Here is a 20,252-nt window from a genome sequence, read left to right on the forward strand (position 1 = left end):
ATAAACGAATACAACCCAAATCAACAGTGAAGAATTCATAAATTAAGAGAATTAACAAGTAAAAAGTGACAATTTAAAACACTCATCAATAGATGAGGGGATGGCTCCATTTGAATTGATCCATGGTCTCTCTAGTAAGCAATTGTAGGAAGGGTTAATGTCCATGACCACGAACTCCATATTGTACACAATAGGCCCTATCAATAGTGCCACCTCAATCTTTCCAACCACATCCCTTTAAGTTTTATTGAATGCTCTAACCACATTTTGGTAAGCTTTCATGTGCGAGATATCCACAGGTAACCTTTGCAAGGCAAACCCACTGTTGATTAACAATCCATGCAGAACATGACCATGACAATGGGCGATGATGTTTAGATCTTTCATATATCCCTTTCCACATTCAGGGATCTTATCATCGGAGAAAGTGATGTAGTTGTCGGTAATTATGTGCCCCACAATTGGATCCAGTTTTTTATAGATATATCTTCAGGAACAATTATCTGATTGAGCACCTTTAGCAAGGCATTTCGATGTCCCTCAGAATTTATCAACAAGTCCAATATTGAAATATTTTCTTGTTGTTTATGCAACTACTCCACCACATTGCACTCACTATGTTTCAAGAACCTCAAGAATTTTTATGCTTGAATCTTAGTTATTGGTTCATTAATTACTGGAGGAGGTTCCTTATTGAATATTCTCGGTACTATTGTTGCCTTTGTTTCCATATTTTCAGCTTCCTTTAAGGCTCCAAGAGAATAACATCTTCCACTTCAGGTAAAGTGACCCACTTCACTCACAGTCCCATCTAATGGTTTCTCTTAAGTTTTAATTTTTAGTTCCACATCTACTTGTATTCCTTCAGTTGGTCTTGGTTCTCTAGGCACAACTATATTAGTAACATAATTCAAAGGTACCATTCAGATATCATTGAATGGAAACAATGAAGGTACCGTAATTACTACATTCGGGTTTACAAACACTGGACTTGCTTATTCAAGTCTAACAATAATGATGTTGGGTTTACTTGATGCACTAATAGTATTGGAACTATCAGATGTGCAAACATTCACTTCTCTTCCTTCAGACTATTGGTCGAAGAACTCAATTTCCTTATTATTCATTAAACTCTGAACTAAATCTTTGAACTTGCAATAGAAATAAATCTCATGGCCTTCCTTTTGATGATATTCAGAACACAATCAACAAGCCATGGTTTAGGATTGTATTTGATCATATATGCTTCACAAAACTGTTTGAATATCCAACTTAAAGGAGATTTGACTTCAGATATATTTATCTTCACTTACTTGCTATTAACCTCTGTAACCATGTTCACTCTCTACCCTCCATGATTTATCAATGGATGAGTATTTGCAGGTGGTAATTTGATCTCCAAGTTTCTAGTGTTGATCAGATTCTGCACAACTTTTTTAAATGCTAAGCAGTTCTCGATGGAATGACCTACAATTCTAGTGTCGTACTTACAATGACCATTAGCATCATACCAATCGGGATATAGTGGCTGAAGAGTGATTAACTTATAAGGACACACCACATCTGAATTCAACAATGAAGCATAGATCTCAGAGTAGGGTACTGGAACATGTGTAAAGGTCAAATTTTCCACTTCATTTCTGGGTCCCCTGGACTCATTTATATTATTATTTGTATTTGTATCACCCCTTCGTTGAGTAATCGTAACACTCTTTGAGGTGACATTTTTATTGTTGGTGTTCACGTTGCTTAATTCGTTCTCTTTCTTCTTATAGATGTTCTTCTTCGTGCTAGATCCATTATCTCCCTCGATTCTCCCACTCTTTATAGAATTTTTTATAAGTTCGCCAAAGATAACTAAATCAACAAATTCTTTTGTTGCATTTCCCAACAGATACCCCAAGTGGGGAGCCCTCAGAGTGTTCACGAAAATAACAGTGGCTTTATTCTCTAGCAGTAAGGGTTGTACTTGGGCGGCCATGTCATGCCACCTATGGGCATATTAACGGAATGGTTCATTGTTCTTCTTTTTCATATTCTTAAGAGTCCACCTATTAAGAACTAAGTCGCTAACGTTGTGATATTGCTCAAGAAAAGCCTTAACTAGATCCCTCCATGACTTAATATGTAACATAATCAACTGATTATACCACTTAGAAGCAGATCCAGTCAAACTATTTTGGAAGCAATGTATCAACAACTTCTTATTATCAACATGCCCACACATCCTCCTGTAAAATATTGTGATGTGGGACGAAGGACATATTGTCCCATCATACTTTTTAAATTTCAAAACTTTGAATTTTGGTAGAATGATCAAATCGGGGACCAGTCTCAGCTCTCTTACATCAAACCCATAAAATAGTTTGGTTACCTCCATAGATTTCAGTCTTTCTTCAATATTCTTCACATGTTAGGTGAGCTCTTCATTCGACTTTTCTTTCTCAAAGGTCTCATTTAAATCTACGAATTTATTGTCAACATGATAATCCACTGGCTTAACTCTAGAGACATCATGGTGGTTAATGTTGAACAAAGTTCTAGTTTGATGAAATGAAGAGTTCTCAGCAGTAAAGAAAGTTTGTGGATGGGTTTCTTGGGGTAAAAGATTATGCATAGGTGTATGGAGGGGCGTGAAACCTAGAGGATGGATAGGATCCTCAGAGGCTCTCTTCCCCAGCTATAATGTGTTTCTTGAAAATGTCTTCCATTTTCTTCAGCAAATCATGATGAGAGTTAGCTATATTGGCCTCCATCCCAGAAAATCATCCTCTCATTTCCTCATGTAATTCCTTTCTTTCCTTCTTAACTTAAGCAAGTCTGCCCTATATATACTTTTTTGGCCATTTTTCTGTGTCGTGTGGGTGTGGTGTGTTTTTATTTTTAGAGGGGCTCAAGATCACTACGATCAAAAATCTTATTTTATTATTCAAGTTTTCTTAAAGCGAATATTTTGATGTATGATTCATAATATATGCAATCATATGAATAATGTAAATGTAATGCAAAATGTATGTATGCAAAAGACATCAATCCCAAAATAAAAAATTTATGAAACAATTCTTGAAAGTTTGACAATGTCTAAGCACAACGGGAAAGTGAAAATCAGAAATTACATATAGAATCTGCATTATCTCCTAACTTTTCTATTTTTATCATCAGCTGGATGATGCGTCGCTTTTCCTGTGACTCTGGCACAACATAGATCCTCAAGGATTCAGATTCGTGCGACAGTTCGAAAACCTTTCGAGTAGCCTCATTGGCTTTAGTCACAACTTTCTTCATCGTATCTTCTTGAATCTTAATTATCTCCTTAGCCTGGCGAAGCATGGTCCCTAGATCCTGGTCAGTCGGAGGTATGTTTTCATTAAGGTGACGATGCATTGTATACCTGCAACATTTTTTCCAGCTTGGTGATCTTGTTTTTCGAAGCCTTATTTTCAACTTGAACCATCTTCCTAGTTGATGCATAAATCAAATCTTCTCCCTCTAACTCTACCATCCTTTTATTTAGAGCTTCATTCTCCTGTCGGAGACTTAGACCATTGCTATTATATTGTCCATGGAAAGCCTTTTCCAAGTCGACAATTTGTGCTTTGAGTTGCTCTATCTATTATTTTCTTTGGCATAATTCATGATTAATCTCATCACGTTTCTCGATCAACTCGTTAATTTTGAATAATGACCTTTTTCTTCTCTTTTTCATTTTTCCTAGCCTACTTTTTGGTCCTATCGAGCTCTATCTTCAACTCCTTGGTTGTGTAGTGGAGACCTTGAACCTTTAAGTTCTTTTCCAACTCCCTGTAGTCCTTATCCACAGTTTGAAAATGACAAGTTTGAAAATATGATTGTATTAGATTGAATATATTATTTTAATGCTGGAAATATTAGTATTGGATTTGAATTGGATAAAATGGTGAAAGACCATTTTGAATTAATTAGAAAGGTTGGTATAAACTCTAAGTAAAATTTAGAAGATTGGTGATGAAAATAACTATATAAGGAATTGAAGTGTCATTTTGGAAATGTTGAAGTTGTTACAGATTAGTAAAGTGGTTTTATATCGAATAAGTATTGAATTATATTTTATGGATTATATCATTGGATTTGGATTATGTTAGTATAATACTAACATATACTTTGAATATATTGTATTTTGTGCATGATTTTATCTAGACTATGATAAATCTTGTGATCAAATCGAGTTGAAAGTGAAGGACAAAGCAAACGATTAAAAAGAATATCATTGTAAAGGTTTGATAGTGAGGCAAAGATTAGTGCATTTTATTTATTTATTTTTTACTGATTGAGGAAGACTTGTGATAAGTCAACCTCAGATAATTTTTAAAGAATGGTTTGAATCAAATTATGGAATATTTCCATAATGTTTACTGAAAAGTTTTACGAATTATTTTAGGGTATGAACTGCCCAATGCACTTGCTTTTATAAATGATGTTTGAAAATGTTACTGATTGGATATACAAATGATATGATTTTATCATAAAGACCATTGCATGTTGCATTAAGAGTCTTAAGTACAAATGGCATGCCATGAGGTGGAGTGATCACTGATTCATGAGGTGGAGTGATCACTGATTAATGATATTGATATAGTACATTTATGCACATTACATGTGGCACCGTTGGTTCAAGTTATCTGAGGCACTTTCGAGTGGATACTACTGTTTACTTATGAGACACCTAGAGTGCATATTGCGCACACTTGTCTGACCATATACCTTGCATTCTTTAGATATACATTAGGATATGAATTTTAAGTGTGAAAGTAATAAATATGTGATCGAATGGGAAATAATTATATTACCAATTACTATGATTGGATATTGGTTGCTATGACTTTATAGATGTTTGAGAATTTTTTTTACAAGTTTACTGATGAGGAAATGATTATTTAAGTCGATTTGGAAATTTAAACATTTTATTTTGATAAATCATATTGTTTTGACTTATTATGTTATTTTATATGTTTATCAGTTTATTTTATTTTATAATGCCTCACTAAGTTATACTTAGCATGTGATGATTTTCACACGTAGGTAAAGACAAGGATAAGGATGTGCAGTGAGGAGCATCCAATCCTTTTTTTGGAATAGTACCAGCCTACATTATCAATAAGATATCGATGATGTTATTTTGGCTCGTAAATGGTATGCATATTATAAATGTTTGGTTGCTCTGATAGATTAGTTAAACTGGTTTGTAATAGTAAATTAGAACTACTTTATTTATGTTTAGTATTATAAATGAGTAGTAGTTTACTTAAATATATTTTAAATGCTATTGAAATGGATTTTTAGATTAGACAATTTTACGCTGTTTACTTTATGATATGAAACAACATTGAACTGCTAAGTTGCTGCTTAAAACCGATATCAATTTAGATAATTAAATATTATATTATGATTTTATAAAATTATATTATTTTATTAAAAAGATTAAATTGGAAATTTTTTAAAGAAACAAATTTGTATTGGTTTTCAACTATAGAATGTTTGTAAATATTGTGTGACATCTTTGACTCATATTTGGCTAGGTTTTTTTTGAAGATTTGTTGAATTTGGATTGAATTTGATGTAGAGATGGTTGGAATTGTATGTAATTGATCATAGAAGCTTGAATTCATGCTTGAAGTTGAATGAAAATTAATCCCTAAAGTTCTTGATAGGTTAAGGAAGGATGAAACAATTAGGAAAATTATTCAAACATTTCTTATGGTTTATATTTGATATTGGAATGATTCTACATGCTTTTGAAGTTGATTTGGATCAACTTGGAAGCTTGTGAGAGTAAAGGGACCATTTTGCAAGTTTTGGAAATTATGAGATATTGTTGTGTAATTGTTTAATTAAGAGTGATCAATGCTGAACATTATTGTTTATATGCTGAATTTTAAGTTAGAATATTGTTTTGGATCAAAATGCAAAAATTTGGTAACTAGTTCAAAACTTTTGGAAAGTTTGGGGATTGGATTGCAAGTTTGCAATTGTGAATGTACTAGATCGAGTATATTATTTCAATGCTGGAAATTTTGTTATTGGATTTAAGTTAAGAAAAATGGTTAATGACCATTTTGAATTAATTGGAAAGGTTGATATGAATTCTAAAAGAATTCATAAATGGTTACTAAATTGTAAGGTTTATGAAATTGAGTGGTTTGGTGATAAAAATGAATATTTAAGGAATTGAAGGGTCATTTTTTGAAATGTTGAAGATGTTATGGAATAGTGAAGTGATTTTATATCGAATAAATATTGAATATAATTTATAGATTTTTAACATTTGTTTTTTATTATGTTAGTATAATACTAACATATGCTTTGAAACGTACATGTTGTGAATGTGTTTTCTGTTTAGATCTTCAACAAAAGCATGATCAAAGCAAACCAAAAGCTAAGGAAAAAGTAACTGAGTAAGGATATCAAAGTCGAATAGCGAGGCATTAAGGTGAGTGCATTCTTACCTATTTATTTATATTGTTATGATACGAGGAAGACTTGCAATAAATCGACCTCTAATATTTTCAAAGTAAAAGGAATATGAATTTTATTAAGAAATATTTTCATAATATTTTCTGAAATAATTTAAGCATAATTTTGGGTATGAACTTCCCAATCGTTCTGATTTATGTTATGGTTATTTTCGAATGGTAATTGGAATATGATTTGGATTATTAAGCCCATTGTATGTTCATTGAGAGTTGGTGATACGATTGACATGCTATGAGGTTGAGTGATTCTGTATTTTGCACTATCTGTGCGTTCTGGGCTTAACGATGTATTGACGTTGTAAGTTTCCATTATATGATTTATGTTTTAAGTATAGTGACGTTGTGTTCTACAATACCTATATTTATGTCTGACACCAAGAATGCGTTCTATTCTGGCAGTTATGACTATATATTGCACACACTCTCGTTCTAACTCATGTACCTAGCATTCTCAGTTGTGTACATTGGGTTATTTGTTAAAATGATATGAAGTATGTAGGATTGATAAATTCATTGAAAGTAAATATTTCTTTCAATGTTTTGATATGTGAATATGCATTATTATTCTGAATGACAATTTTAGGTTTCTAATGAAAGAAAAGAATTATTCAGTTTGTTTATTATTCTTATATTTTTATAAGACATTTTCTTTAAGAAATTTATTTATTCATTTTTATGTCTATATAATTTATTTATTTATTTAGATAAATTCTCACTAAGTTGTTACTTAGTATATGAATATTTCATGCGTAGGTAAAGAAAAAGACAAGTAAGTGGAGTTGGGAGCACAATGGACATCACTTTTTGTAGATCCCACCTATTCCAATATCAATACGGTATTTACCGCTTTTGAGTTATCTAGTTGCATGTATATTAAATATATGTGTGTTGCTCTTATAGATTAGTTTCATAAGTCAGTTTGTATTATATAAATTAGTTTAGGTGGTATGTGAATTATTAAATATTTTTATTATTTTGCTTGAATAGTAATTACTAAATTATAAATATTACACTATCGAAATGAATTTTTACGTAGGCAATTTTTAGACAGTTTCATTTTAAATATGATTCAGTATCAAACTGCCAAATTATTACCTAAAATCGAATATGATGTTAAGGTTAAAATATTAAATTTTGTGTTACATGGTTACTCAACTTAATGAAAAAGGAAAAATAAATGATTAAGTTTCGAAAAGAAATATATTTAGACCCGATTTTGTTTAGTAAGTGATTTAAAGTTAATATGACATCTTTAACTTGTAATTAAGTACATTTACGGGTTAAGGGAGTTATAACCTTGGTTTTCAAATAGTGATATAATCTACCGATGCGAAGTTTCGAGCATAGTGATGTCACTCAGACTATGGCGACGAGTTGGTTACACTCAACTATTAGCCCTACGATAGTTCGTTCCGGTTACTCTTGAGCTCTGGAAGTCTAAGTTCGCATATCTTGAGGACAACTACAAGAGGAAGGTTAAGGACATATCCGATTAGTAGAAGAAATATTTTTGAATCGATGTTGTAGGAGCCCGGGAGATGCTCACACCAGACTATATTGAGTGGAGGAGAATAAGGATTTACAGGTTAAGGGTGTTATACCCTTGGTTGTCACGTAGTGATATAATCTACCGATGCAGAGATTCGAGCATAGTGATGTCACTTGGATTATAGGGACGAGTTGGTTACACTCAACTTTTAGCCCTACGATAGTTCGTTCCGATTACTCATGAGCTCTGGAAGTATGAGTTCACATATCTTGAGGACAACTACAAGAGGAAGGTTAAGGACATATCCGATTAGTGGAAGAAATTTTTTTGAATCGATGTTGTAGGAGCCCGGGAGATGCTCACACCAGACTATATTGAGTGGAGGAGACTAAGGATTTACGGGTTAAGGGTGTTATACCCTTGGTTGTCACGTAGTGATATAATCTACCGATGCAGAGATTCGAGCATAGTGATGTCACTTGGATTATAGGGACGAGTTGGTTACACTCAACTTTTAGCCCTACGATAGTTCGTTCCGATTACTCATGAGCTCTGGAAGTATGAGTTCACATATCTTGAGGACAACTACAAGAGGAAGGTTAAGGACATATCCAAATAGTAGAAGAAAATATTTTGAACCCATGTTGTAGGAGCCTGGGAGATGCCCACACCATACTATATTAAGTGGAGGAGACTAAGGAAGAATGAAAACATCCCATTGGCTTACCATTAAGATATTCGACCTACCTTTTTTCCAAGGTCCAAAACATTTTATTGAAGCTGATTTTGAAGTCTGGGACATTAGCCAACTTGAAAAAACTTTTCAAGAAATATCCATATGTGTTTAAGACATGGTGTCTACTTGAGATAGAACTGACTTTCAATTAGCTTTCTAAAGCATTTTGAAACTCCTCACTCGGACATCGGTAACTCAAGATATGATCATTTTAGCGAAGACAATGCGAGCAGAAAATTATATACGGGTCTAATATAAGAATTTTAATTTATTCCGAATTTTCAATTATTTGTGAATAAATTCATCTTTATACTTTCCATTATTTATTTAGGGAAATTTAGCACCTTTTCATTATGTTAATAATACTTTTCTTATATAGTGTATCTAGCATTAATGAAAATATGCTAGAATTTTTTGCTTTCATGGTTTTTGAGAGCCTATAAATAGACACTCTTATCATGTAAAAGGAGGATGACTTTTTATTTGGGAGAATTTTTGGTTTTGCAAAGCTAAGGATTGTAATATGAGAGATATGAGCGATAAAAGAAATCTTTTGACTGAAGGTAATTCTTTTTGTTCTGTTTACTTTGTTCAATTTTAATCTTCTCTTTGTTTTATCTTTTTCCTTTTAAAAAAAATTATTGATCTCTTCGAAGAATAACGGGAAAAAAGCTTTTAAACTAATCTTCATAGATTTAGCCTTCCTTAAGGTTTTTTATGTGGTGTTTGTTTTCACTGTTTAAGGTCTTCAAAGCTCTTATGTCTGCGCCGCGCAGACCACGCGCAGACATTGGGCTTCGTAGATCGTTTGTTTTTTAGAATACAGAAGCTCTTCTAACGTCTGCGCGTCCTCTTCTTGGCGCAGACGTGGACTTATGTCTTCAAAGCTCTTCTAACCTCTAATCTCTAACCTCTTCAAAGAACCATTTTTGCTATTAATTTTTTAAAAATTATAAAATGTCATTAAATTTAATGAATTATTACAAAATAGTCACTATAATGTTGTAATAAATTATAAAAGTTTGATAATATAATAATTATTTTATAGTATTTAGATAAATTTATTAATAATTTTATAATCTTTTAATAAATTTAATATCTATTTTATAATTTTTTAAACTTTATTGACAAAAATGATCATTTGTATATAACTCAACGATATCTAATATACTTTATTTGAAAAAATATATTAAACTTAGTAAAAAATATTATACAATTAAACTTAGAAACTTTTTTTGATATAAAAACTTAGAAAATCACGGGGACATACAATTATTAGCATTAAAAGATAAAATAAATGTTTTAATAAAAAAATATTCCCATTATTGAAAAATCTTATTCTTATCATTTAATTCTGGTAAAGTACGAAAGTCTCTTTATACAGAATAAATAAATAAAAAACAAATAATATATTTTTTCTAAATAGAAAAATACTAATTGATGTATATTATATGGAGTATATATTATATATATATTTTGATGTTACTAGAATCGGATGGTACCAATCGAATAAATTAAGATGATTTAAATGATATTATAAAATCGAGTATTGATATATTTGTGAATTGATAATAATTGAGAATTACAATATAATTTTTTTAACAATTACTTAAACCGAAACAAACATATTGGATTAAAATCAAATTGATTTCATTATCGATTGATTTAATAATAATTTTTAAAATGATATATAATATTAAAACCAAAAACTAATAGTCTGTAGATGTAATAATTTATAATAATAAAATTCGTATAATATTTATTTAATATATTTTTTCAAATAAAGTATATTAGATATCGTTGAGTTATATACAAATGACCATTTTCGTCAATAAGGTTTAAAAATTATAAAATACTTATTAAATTTATTAAAAGATTATAAAGTTATTAATAAATTTATCTAAATACTATAAAATAATTATTATATTATCGAACTTTATAATTTATTACAACATTATAGTGACTATTTTGTAATAATTCATTAAATTTAATGATATTTTATACTTTTTAAAAAAATTAATAGCAAAAATGGTTATTTGAGTATAGTTTAAAAAATCAGTTTATTATATTTCAGTTTATTTTAGCAGTCTGCAGACGTTAAAAACAAACAGTCTTCTTCTTGCAGACTGCATACTTTTGGTCCACCTCTTCTGCTGTAGATGCCTGCAGATGTAGTCCACAGACTGCAGACCTTTTACCTCTACAAAAACAAACACCACCTTAGTGAAAATGGACAATCTTTTTTAATTTTCATCTTTATTTTTATTGTTTTAGTCGATCACAACCTTGATTTTACTTAAAAATTTACGGAAAGAGAGAAAACTAATGAATGAGTAACAAAGGGTTTTAAATAATATTTATAGATTTAGCTTTCTTTAAAGTTTTTTTTATGAAAATCGATGGATGGATATTGAATTGACTTGTCCCTTTATTTTATTTATTTATTTTGAAAACAAAAATCAATTAAATAACTCAAGGACCCAATTTTTTAAATCCTTATAGGATTTACGTGTTTTCACGCATGTAGGAGATAATTATAACCATCGTCCCTGACTTCATTTAAATTTTTTTAGTCCTCCTACTCATAATTCAATTTTGATTTCTTTTAAATTTGATTTCCAAATTGATTTTATTTTGTTTTAACTCTTTTTCAATTTGCTTCAATCCTACCATTTATTCATTGACTCGTCTTATTTATTTTTCTTTTTCATACTCTTAATTTTTGCTTTACAATCATTTTCCTCTTTAATTAGATTATCAATTAATTGCTTTTTTTATTTTAATTTCCTCTTTTTACTTTAATTTCTTTTAGTTGGTTCTTCCGTTAATATGTTGTAGTATGTTTATTTAATTTATTCCCTTTAATTTGCTTTTGTTTGTTCCTATTTAATATATGCACTTTTCGTTAATTTGTGTTTTATTATGACTTATTTATTTACTTTTTGGCTTTTGTATGTATTTATTTCAAGCAATGTTTTCAAAATCGGACCCAACATTGAACCGGTGAAGGTACTGGTTTACTGGTTCAACCGGGTTCAATATCGGTTGAACCGGATTTTATATAAAATAATATTTTTTTTTAATTTTACATAATATTCAAAACAATATTAATATATATGTAACACTTTTTTTAAGTTTACAATATTAAAAGGTATAAAAATATCACAAGTCATAACATGTATAAATGAAAAACCATAAAATCAAGTGAAACAAAAATGATTCAGATCAACTACAACATAATATTTAAGGTAAAACATATTAAATAATAAATATAATTATATAACTATAATCAAAAAAATAAAATTGAGGTTTAAAAAAATCATAACAAATGATGTCATTTGGTTTAATTGTTTAAAAAAAACAATCCCACATGGCTAAGAAACATAGAAGAGTATCCAAAAAGTTTAAAGAGTAAAAATATGAGAACAAAACAATCCCACATGGCTAAGAAACATAGAAGAGCATCCCAACTTACTTCTATAAATAATAGAGGTAATTTGACATTCAAAATCATGGAGCCTTTTGGTGAGCACAAAGCGAACTATTCTTTCGCTTCAATTGAGCTCAAATTTTAGGCTTCAATTGAGCTCAAATTTTAGGCTTCAATCGAACTTCTAATTTTTTTTTTGAGTTCGAGCATTTTTGATTTCAAGTTTTAATATTATATTTTGAGTTGATAATTTTTAGCTAGTGAGTTTTTGAGTTGAGTTGAGCTTACTTTTAAAGTTTTCGAGTTCAAGTCGAGCTCAGCAATACTCGAATTTGACTCGGCTCGTTGAACAAACGACGTTGTTTGGTTTAATTTTTTTTTTAAAGAAAAAAAGTGAACCGACTGTTCAAATCGATTTTGCCGGTTTTCAGCCGGTTTTCCCGGTTTTCAGCCGGTTCTTCCGGTTCTTTACCGGTTCTGTGCTAATCCGGTTTTGGGAGTTAACTAGACCGGACAGGCCACCGGTTCACGGTTCAACTGGTCGAACCGGCCGGTCGGGTCCGGTTTTAATAACATTGATTTCAAGTGATGTTCGGATTTCTTTTTTAGTATTAATTTATTTGTATGAATTGTATTATTTTTTTATATATTGGTACCATAACTAGGGGTGTGCGAAGTCAGTGATTTCTCGGCCCGTGTCCCGACCCGGATGTTGCGGGTACCCGAATTTTGTGGGTACCCGATACCTGGTTTTTTTTAATTATTAATTTAAAAAATATACACAAATTTAAATATTCGAAACTTCAAATTACATACTCCAACATCCGAACATAAAATTTAAAAGTTCAAAATACAAAATCTAATAATCCATAATATAAATAATCCATTATTATTATTATTATTATTATTATATATAATAAAAAATTAAAAAACTAACCGAGTACCCGGAAAAACACAATTTTGTGACCCGGGCCCAACCTGAGAAATGTTAGGCCGGGTACCTGACTCGGTCGGGTAATTTTTTTAAAAAATACCCGATTTTTTAATGTTAGGGTCGATGGGTCAGGTCAACCAGGTCGGGTATTTTTGTACACCCCTACCCATAACCCTTTTACCTTATTTTTGTAGGCCAGATCTAAATTGTTCTTATTTTAATCTTCTTAAAACCCTAACCCTAATTTATTTTTCTTACAATAACAAATTCATCAAAAGTAAATAGTTCGGATCGAATATTTAAATTTTCACTTAAAATTCAAGTTTTGCAATTAAGACAACTTGATAATCGTATTGATACCGAAAGGGTAATACAAGGGTGTTAGTCCTTCCTCGATTGTAACTGACTCTCGAATATGACATTTCTCTAGTAAGATGCAGATCCGGTAAAATGGTAAGTTTAAGGTGTCCGATCTACCTAATTTGAAAATGATCGGTGGCGACTCCATCGCTCAATCCAAGTCGAGACGAGAATCCGGGACCACTCGAAGGACCGTTGCGACAGCTTGACAACTCCAAAGAGTTAGGCCAAAAATCGATTACCTGGTTGTGTTCTTAAGCGAAAATTGTAAGTTTAAATGTTAATTTATTTTTTATTACACAAGAAAGTCAAGTAAATTTCGAGTTCGAAAAATTCTTTAAGGAGGGTAAAATTGTAATACCCAAAATTGTTCCCAAATTGAAAACCTTAGGAATTGGTGATTTTTCCTTCAAAACCCTAGAATTAAGTTAGTGACCGTTTTGTAAAATGATCAAACTTATGGCCATTTTGGAAACTCTAAGAAATTTAGAAATTTAACCATTTTCTTTTTAAATCAAACCCTAGCCTCTTTTTATACAATGTCGCCTTTCGCCTCCTGAAATCCATAAATCCTGCGTTGGGTTCTTCCATCTCTTTCCACTAAATCACGTCGTATTCGAAGGCAAGGGAAGCTAAATTACCTTTCATTTTTATTCTTTATTTATCATCGTAGATATATTCATTTCTTCATGCATCTACAGGAACCTTTCTTCTAACTTGTATTTTTCATATTTTAAAATCCATATTTTCATCATCATTAGGATATTGCACTCATCAAAGCCATGTTTTAGTTCTCCATATTTTATTATTATTACAACCATCCAATACTATTTCTAAAATGGAAGATGAGTTTGCTAAACTGCTTAAGCTGCTAGGTCGCAGTTAGCATGCCTTTGACCTCTTTCTAGAACATAAGAAGATTAAATCAGGAACTCGAGCTTCACTAATAAATTCCTTCAGCTTATAGTGGCTCGTCATCCTTTGAGGAGGAGACGTCAATATGGAAATTGAATTATCGCCCCCTCCACCATTATCGGCTCACTTTGAATCAATCCGGGTTACTAGAACCAACCCAGTTGATTCAGTCCAACCCACTGATTGAGTTAACCGTGGAAATCATCACCTTTGTTGTTAGAGTTATTTTATCGAGGTATGTCTATTGGGTGTTATAATTTTTTGGTGATTTTTCTAATTGTCTGACATATTTTCGGTTGATTGTGAACATGATTATGATGTGATTTTTGTTGTCTAGCATGCGATTCGGATATTATTTTGTGAAATCTATTATTATGTCATATTTTAGAAAATTCTATGCGTTGCTTTTTGAACTGTCAGACTCAAAATTTAAGCTATACATTCGAATTATTTGTATGTAATATTTTCTTCATTCGATCAAATCAGAATTCAGATAAATTATGATACCATATCACATTGGGTTGAGTATTTATGATCAGGGAAGTTCAGTGGATTCACCATTCGATAATGAATTTTACTTTGGATTATCAGTGGATTCACCCTTCGAGATGAGTTTCCCTACAAAATATCAGTGGATTCACCCTTTGGGACAAATTTCACTTTGGATTATTAGTGACTCCTCTCTTGAGGCAGACTTCACTTCAAATGGTGTGTAGTAGAAAGTGGTTTGAAGAACCTACTCTTCGGTGTTAGGTGATCGTGTACATTTACATTTGCATATCATTCATACCTTGAAATATTATGGATTTGAATTGTGAATATAACTTGTGATTTGAGACTTGTGTTCGTTTGTGCTTTAGAGACACATAAGCTTAGTAACTTATAAATCATAGTTTCCATATTTCAGATACTCATACCTAAGCGATTCAATACTTGAAGAATCATTTCACTTTTCATATAAAAGTGTTACATTCGGTATGAATTTTTATCCCGGATTTTTATTCATATTATTATTTGGAAATTATTATTTCTATTATTTATGTGATTTTGGGACTTTGGACATTATAAGTTATTTTCAATTTTTTTTGCCTGATTTCGGGAACATTTATCAAGTTCTATTACATTTTTTCCGGATATTTTATTCTAATAAGACTATAAAATATTGAATTTGAGAAACTATTTCTTATTTAGAAACACAATTTTTATGTTTGGAACGCACATGTTTTCCATGAAAGAAAAATGTTTCAATTGAATTCTCTAAATTTGATCTATTTCTTCTAGGTCGGGTTAACGGAGTTGCACCACTTATGGTAAATCTCAAGTGGATTGACAACGCCATTGGACCATCTTAAGTCCCAAAGTAGCCCTGATTTCCTGACCTTTGAATCCTTGTGATCTGTCAGAGATTCAGGGTATTTATAAGTTGCTTACGTGCTATTGTTCTTTCGCCATCCATCAACGTTCATTTTTGGATTTTGTTTGGGTGAAAGAACCATATATTACTAAAATATTTTTGTTGAGAAGTGGTAATTTGTTACCGACTGTTTTTTTTATAAAACACAAACTTATTTCGACAAATAATTATAACACAACAATGCTTATGAAGAAATCTCTTGGAAAAATTATGCTTAAAAAGGAAGAAAAAAAAAGAGGAACATAATAATGTATAAGTATTCGATAATCTATATCGCCAATGGGCCTAAAATTCATACGTACACCTATTAGAAAATGAAAAATGTTGATACTATCTTCTTCGTTCCCAGTGCTTCAGAAATTGTCTGTCATCCACTCAGAAAGAGCCTTGTTAGACCTAATTGGAAGTAGAATTTAATGCTCAAGTGCCATGGATAGATCATCTCAGAATGAAAACTGCTGGGCGCATATCCTCACACTTGAAGGCATCTAGTTTAGATGAACTGAAAGAGCCAAACCAGAACATTTGATGCCGGGACCTTCCTCTGACCCGAGGAAGACCTAATTGCCTGGAAACAACAGGACGTCTCATTTAGTCAGACCTGTTGTTTTACAAATGGGGCACACGTTTTTTAGCATCAGCCATTGTCTAATGCAATCAGCATGGAAGTCGTGGCCACATTCCAGTGTCCCAAGATCTTCTCCATCATTATATTCTTCCTGCAAGTTGGTAAACAATTATTTACAAGGTCCGTAAAATCAGAGGTATGAAAATGCAGACGAGAAAATCCATTACCTGACAAACACAACACGGTTCAGCCTCTAACTGAGCTATTGGTGAACTAAAGTGTCTTCGTCGTTTCAGACTGTTTAATATAGTTTCTTCACTCAACCCTGTGCTTACATTACCAATGCGTTCTTCCAGAGCCAGTAACTCCTATTACCCACAAAGCAATTCTACTGTCAGAATTTTCAAACACGGAAAAGATTAGGATGTGAAGAATATAGATACTACCTCATATGACATGTTATCAACATCGAGCCGCATGTCCCTATGACGGTCATGAATAGCAGCTACCCCTAATAGTAACGCCTGATCGAGGATCATGACATCCTGCATAAAAGCATAATTAGAAGAGAATATCACTTGCTTGGGGAATAAGTAAGATCCAAAATGACATGGCCACTCTCAAAGTCCCTAGCAGAATGGCCACCTATTGAGCATAATAACATATGAACTATAAAGGAAAAGGCAAATTTCATGCTTCCAAGTTTTAGTTGGTGATGGTAGAACTAAATCAAATTACACCGTTAAATTAAATTCTTACCTCAAGTCGCAAGTTCTCCCCCCCTCCGCATGAGATCCAAGACATTGCGAATCTGTCCCATAAACAAAATGTCAGATCTAATTGAGTGGATCTTTACCATGGCCATATTTAATATCTTGTACGCAGGTCACAGCTAAAACCAAGAGTTTACAAGATAAGTGGCGGCATTTATATTTGAGTGGTCGAAATAAAGAACTAAGTGCAACACATGAATAACATATTCATTGAGTAGTGCATGAACTTTGGATATCGATTCCCAAGGTCATGTCTTTCAGACATGCAATTAAAGGAAAACAACAACATATACATCCTACACAATTAGCATTGCACTATGCCTCTATCAAACAAGGAGTTTCCTTTATCTATACCAGGCATGTGATTTCCAGTGACAATTAACTTGGCAGCAAATTAAGTAGTGGTGTTAAGGGAACCAGGATTTGCACTTTGATATTGTTTGAATTTGAAGGGAAACAGAAAATCTATCACAATCAGAAAAGATGGAGGTCAAAGGCAGACCTCAGATGTGACAAGCCAGCTTCTTCCTTCAGTAGCAAAAGCTAAAGTTCGCAATGAGTGTGGAATTCTGAGCAAACCAGCATCTTGTCTCTCCAACCATTGCAATGACCTAGAATATGAACGATGGAAACCCTGATTAGCTTCTTGAGATGAAAGCAACATCTCTTCCGAAAAAGCAGGTCCTGAAGGCAGTGAAGAATGATTATCCTGGCCTCCAGCTTCATTGCCAAGGGAAGACATTAATGACTGTCGAACAAATTCTGACGATCTTCGTGGGTATTGTGAAGAGGAGTTGGGATGAGGAACCCAAGTAGATCCAGACATTGCATTGGCACCAGAATTTGGATCAGCATGGGAAGTAGAAGCAATATTTCCAGGAGCACTTATAGTTCCACTGCTTAAACCAGGATTTCTAACCAAAGTTCTGCGTTCTGGTGCAGGAGCCAACATACTTTGATCTAATTGGTTTCTGGCCATGCTTCTTGATTGATGTCTTGCCTGTGGTACAACATTTCTATCGGCTGCTAGATTCAAATTTGATGAACTGCCAGTTCTTGAGTCAGAACCTCCATTTCGAAGAAAAGTTGGAACATCAACAATGACATTCGGGTTTTGAGAACTTGCATTAGGTACCATTGTTGCTGAGCTTAAATCCAGAGAATGATTAGTTGGAAGAAGTCTTGATGACTACGGCGCATACAAAACAACAGACCGCCTGATTGTATCACCTGCAGAAATTAGAGGACGGGCAATAGGTTCTTGTACACTAGAAGGATTTACTCGCAACCGGAAATTCCTGCGTGGGCTCTCTGCAGTTGATGGTAAAACAACTGGTTCAGGAATGCTGTCAGATGCTGATCCTTGAATGTCTAATCCAAGTCTAGGGTGAGCCCGTCTTGAGTGGGTTTATATATTCACAATTCTTCCTGCAGTATAGCTAGCAGAAACTCCATTCCATGCACTACTTTCTGCAATATGATAGTAGCCAGAACTTCCACTCGAAGATGACCGCCCAACATTTCCTTCCAGGGCCTTCCTTTTGCACGATGCAGGACGACCCTCATACGAGAAACCAGGTCTTTCATCATTATCATGCCCAGCACTTCCAGGGGAAAGTAGAAATGCTTCAGAACCTGCACCCAGTGAATTCTGCTCACCTTCTGATCCACTGGGCTTATAGTGGTTAGACCGTTCTGTAAATTGACAGTTATTATCACCATGACTAGCTAATTCAGCATTTAACCTTTGACTCTGGGGAACTGCATCAGAATTGGAACTTTGCGCAAATAGAGAGCTTTGTTCATACCTCTGTCCAACTAACCTCAGACCAGCATTTGTAGAAGCACTCATAGACAATGACCATCCATGATCAGTTTTCCGCTCATTATAGCTGACCTCAGTTTCAGTGTCACTGGAGCTAGGCTCTCCCAAGCACCATCTACCAGGCTGCTCCTCCCGACCAATAGAGTTCACATATCCAATGTTCATGTCATTAGATGACAGCAAACAATTAGGCAATCTGTTTTCCATAGGATTTTGAACATTATTCCAGTAAACCTGCTGTTCAATAGCAACATTACTCGGTGTAGTACTATGATCAAAGAAGGTACAGACAAGGAACCAATAGGATCCCTTCGTCCCTGCATTATGACTCGTTTGAATTTCCGTGCAAATAACCTGAATAATATTCCAATACAATTGGTAAGTAACCGATTTCCATATTTCTAATAGTAATGCAGTAGTCTAAGTTTAAGTTTGCTTTGAGAGACATATTTGCCTCTCATACGTCAAGAAACCAATTGTAGCATTGATCTATCACCAGGGTGAGTGAAACCAAAATCAAACGATAACGAGCACCAACTAACAGCAAATATCCAACTGTGGACCGAAACGAAAGCAGACACAAGGTTCCCCGCTGCTCCAAATAAGAACAAAAGGAAAAAAGAAACTGAATACACAGAGAGGAACCCTTATCATATCCCACCTTCAATCCCAAAGGCGCCATTAAACAGAACAAAAGGAAAGCAATACTAGAAAGAAAATTAACTAAAGAGAGACTCAACAATCCAATATGTGAAAAGACAGCAAAGAATTACGATCTTTAAACACAAATTGCTATGACCTCAAAGAATATGCAGATTCAAGACATGCATAGAAAAACCATAAAAATCAAAACCTCAAAAAGAAAACTAGCCATAAATAACCAAACAGCCTAAGTTTTCAAGAAAGAAAAAAAAACAGAGAGAATATACTCCCTCTCATCTGACCATCAACGATCAAACAAATATAAACATAAAAAGCACACGCAGAAGGCTCACCAAACGTATAGAGGTGAAAGACCTTGATCGATCTAAAAGAAATTTAACGAGGAGATGAAGGGTTATACCACAAAACCCAGATGAAAGGAGAAAGAAGAAACAGAAAACTCAACAAGAGAAGAGCTTTTAAAGACTAAGTAGAATGCCTGCACACAAGAAACAAAGAGAGAGACAGATTAAAAAGGAGTAGAATACCTAATTTACCGAATAACCCACAAAGAGCGATAATAAGAGGAACGAAGAGTCCAGGAAAAGGTCATAAAGAGCACCTTCCTACCAAAGACTCCAATATCAAAAAACAATA

At 32.9% G+C, this 20,252-nt stretch overlaps 1 pseudogene; it reads right to left on the reverse strand.

The window, feature by feature from the left end:
* Nucleotides 1–16,074: 16,074 nt before the first annotated feature.
* Nucleotides 16,075–19,728, reverse strand: LOC120152633 (annotated as a pseudogene).
* Between the last annotated feature and the right edge of the window lie 524 nt (nucleotides 19,729–20,252).

This window comes from Hibiscus syriacus, unplaced genomic scaffold (genome assembly GCF_006381635.1).
Source record: "Hibiscus syriacus cultivar Baekdansim isolate YM2019G1 unplaced genomic scaffold, ASM638163v2 tig00111095_pilon, whole genome shotgun sequence".
Taxonomy (NCBI): Eukaryota; Viridiplantae; Streptophyta; class Magnoliopsida; order Malvales; family Malvaceae; genus Hibiscus; species Hibiscus syriacus.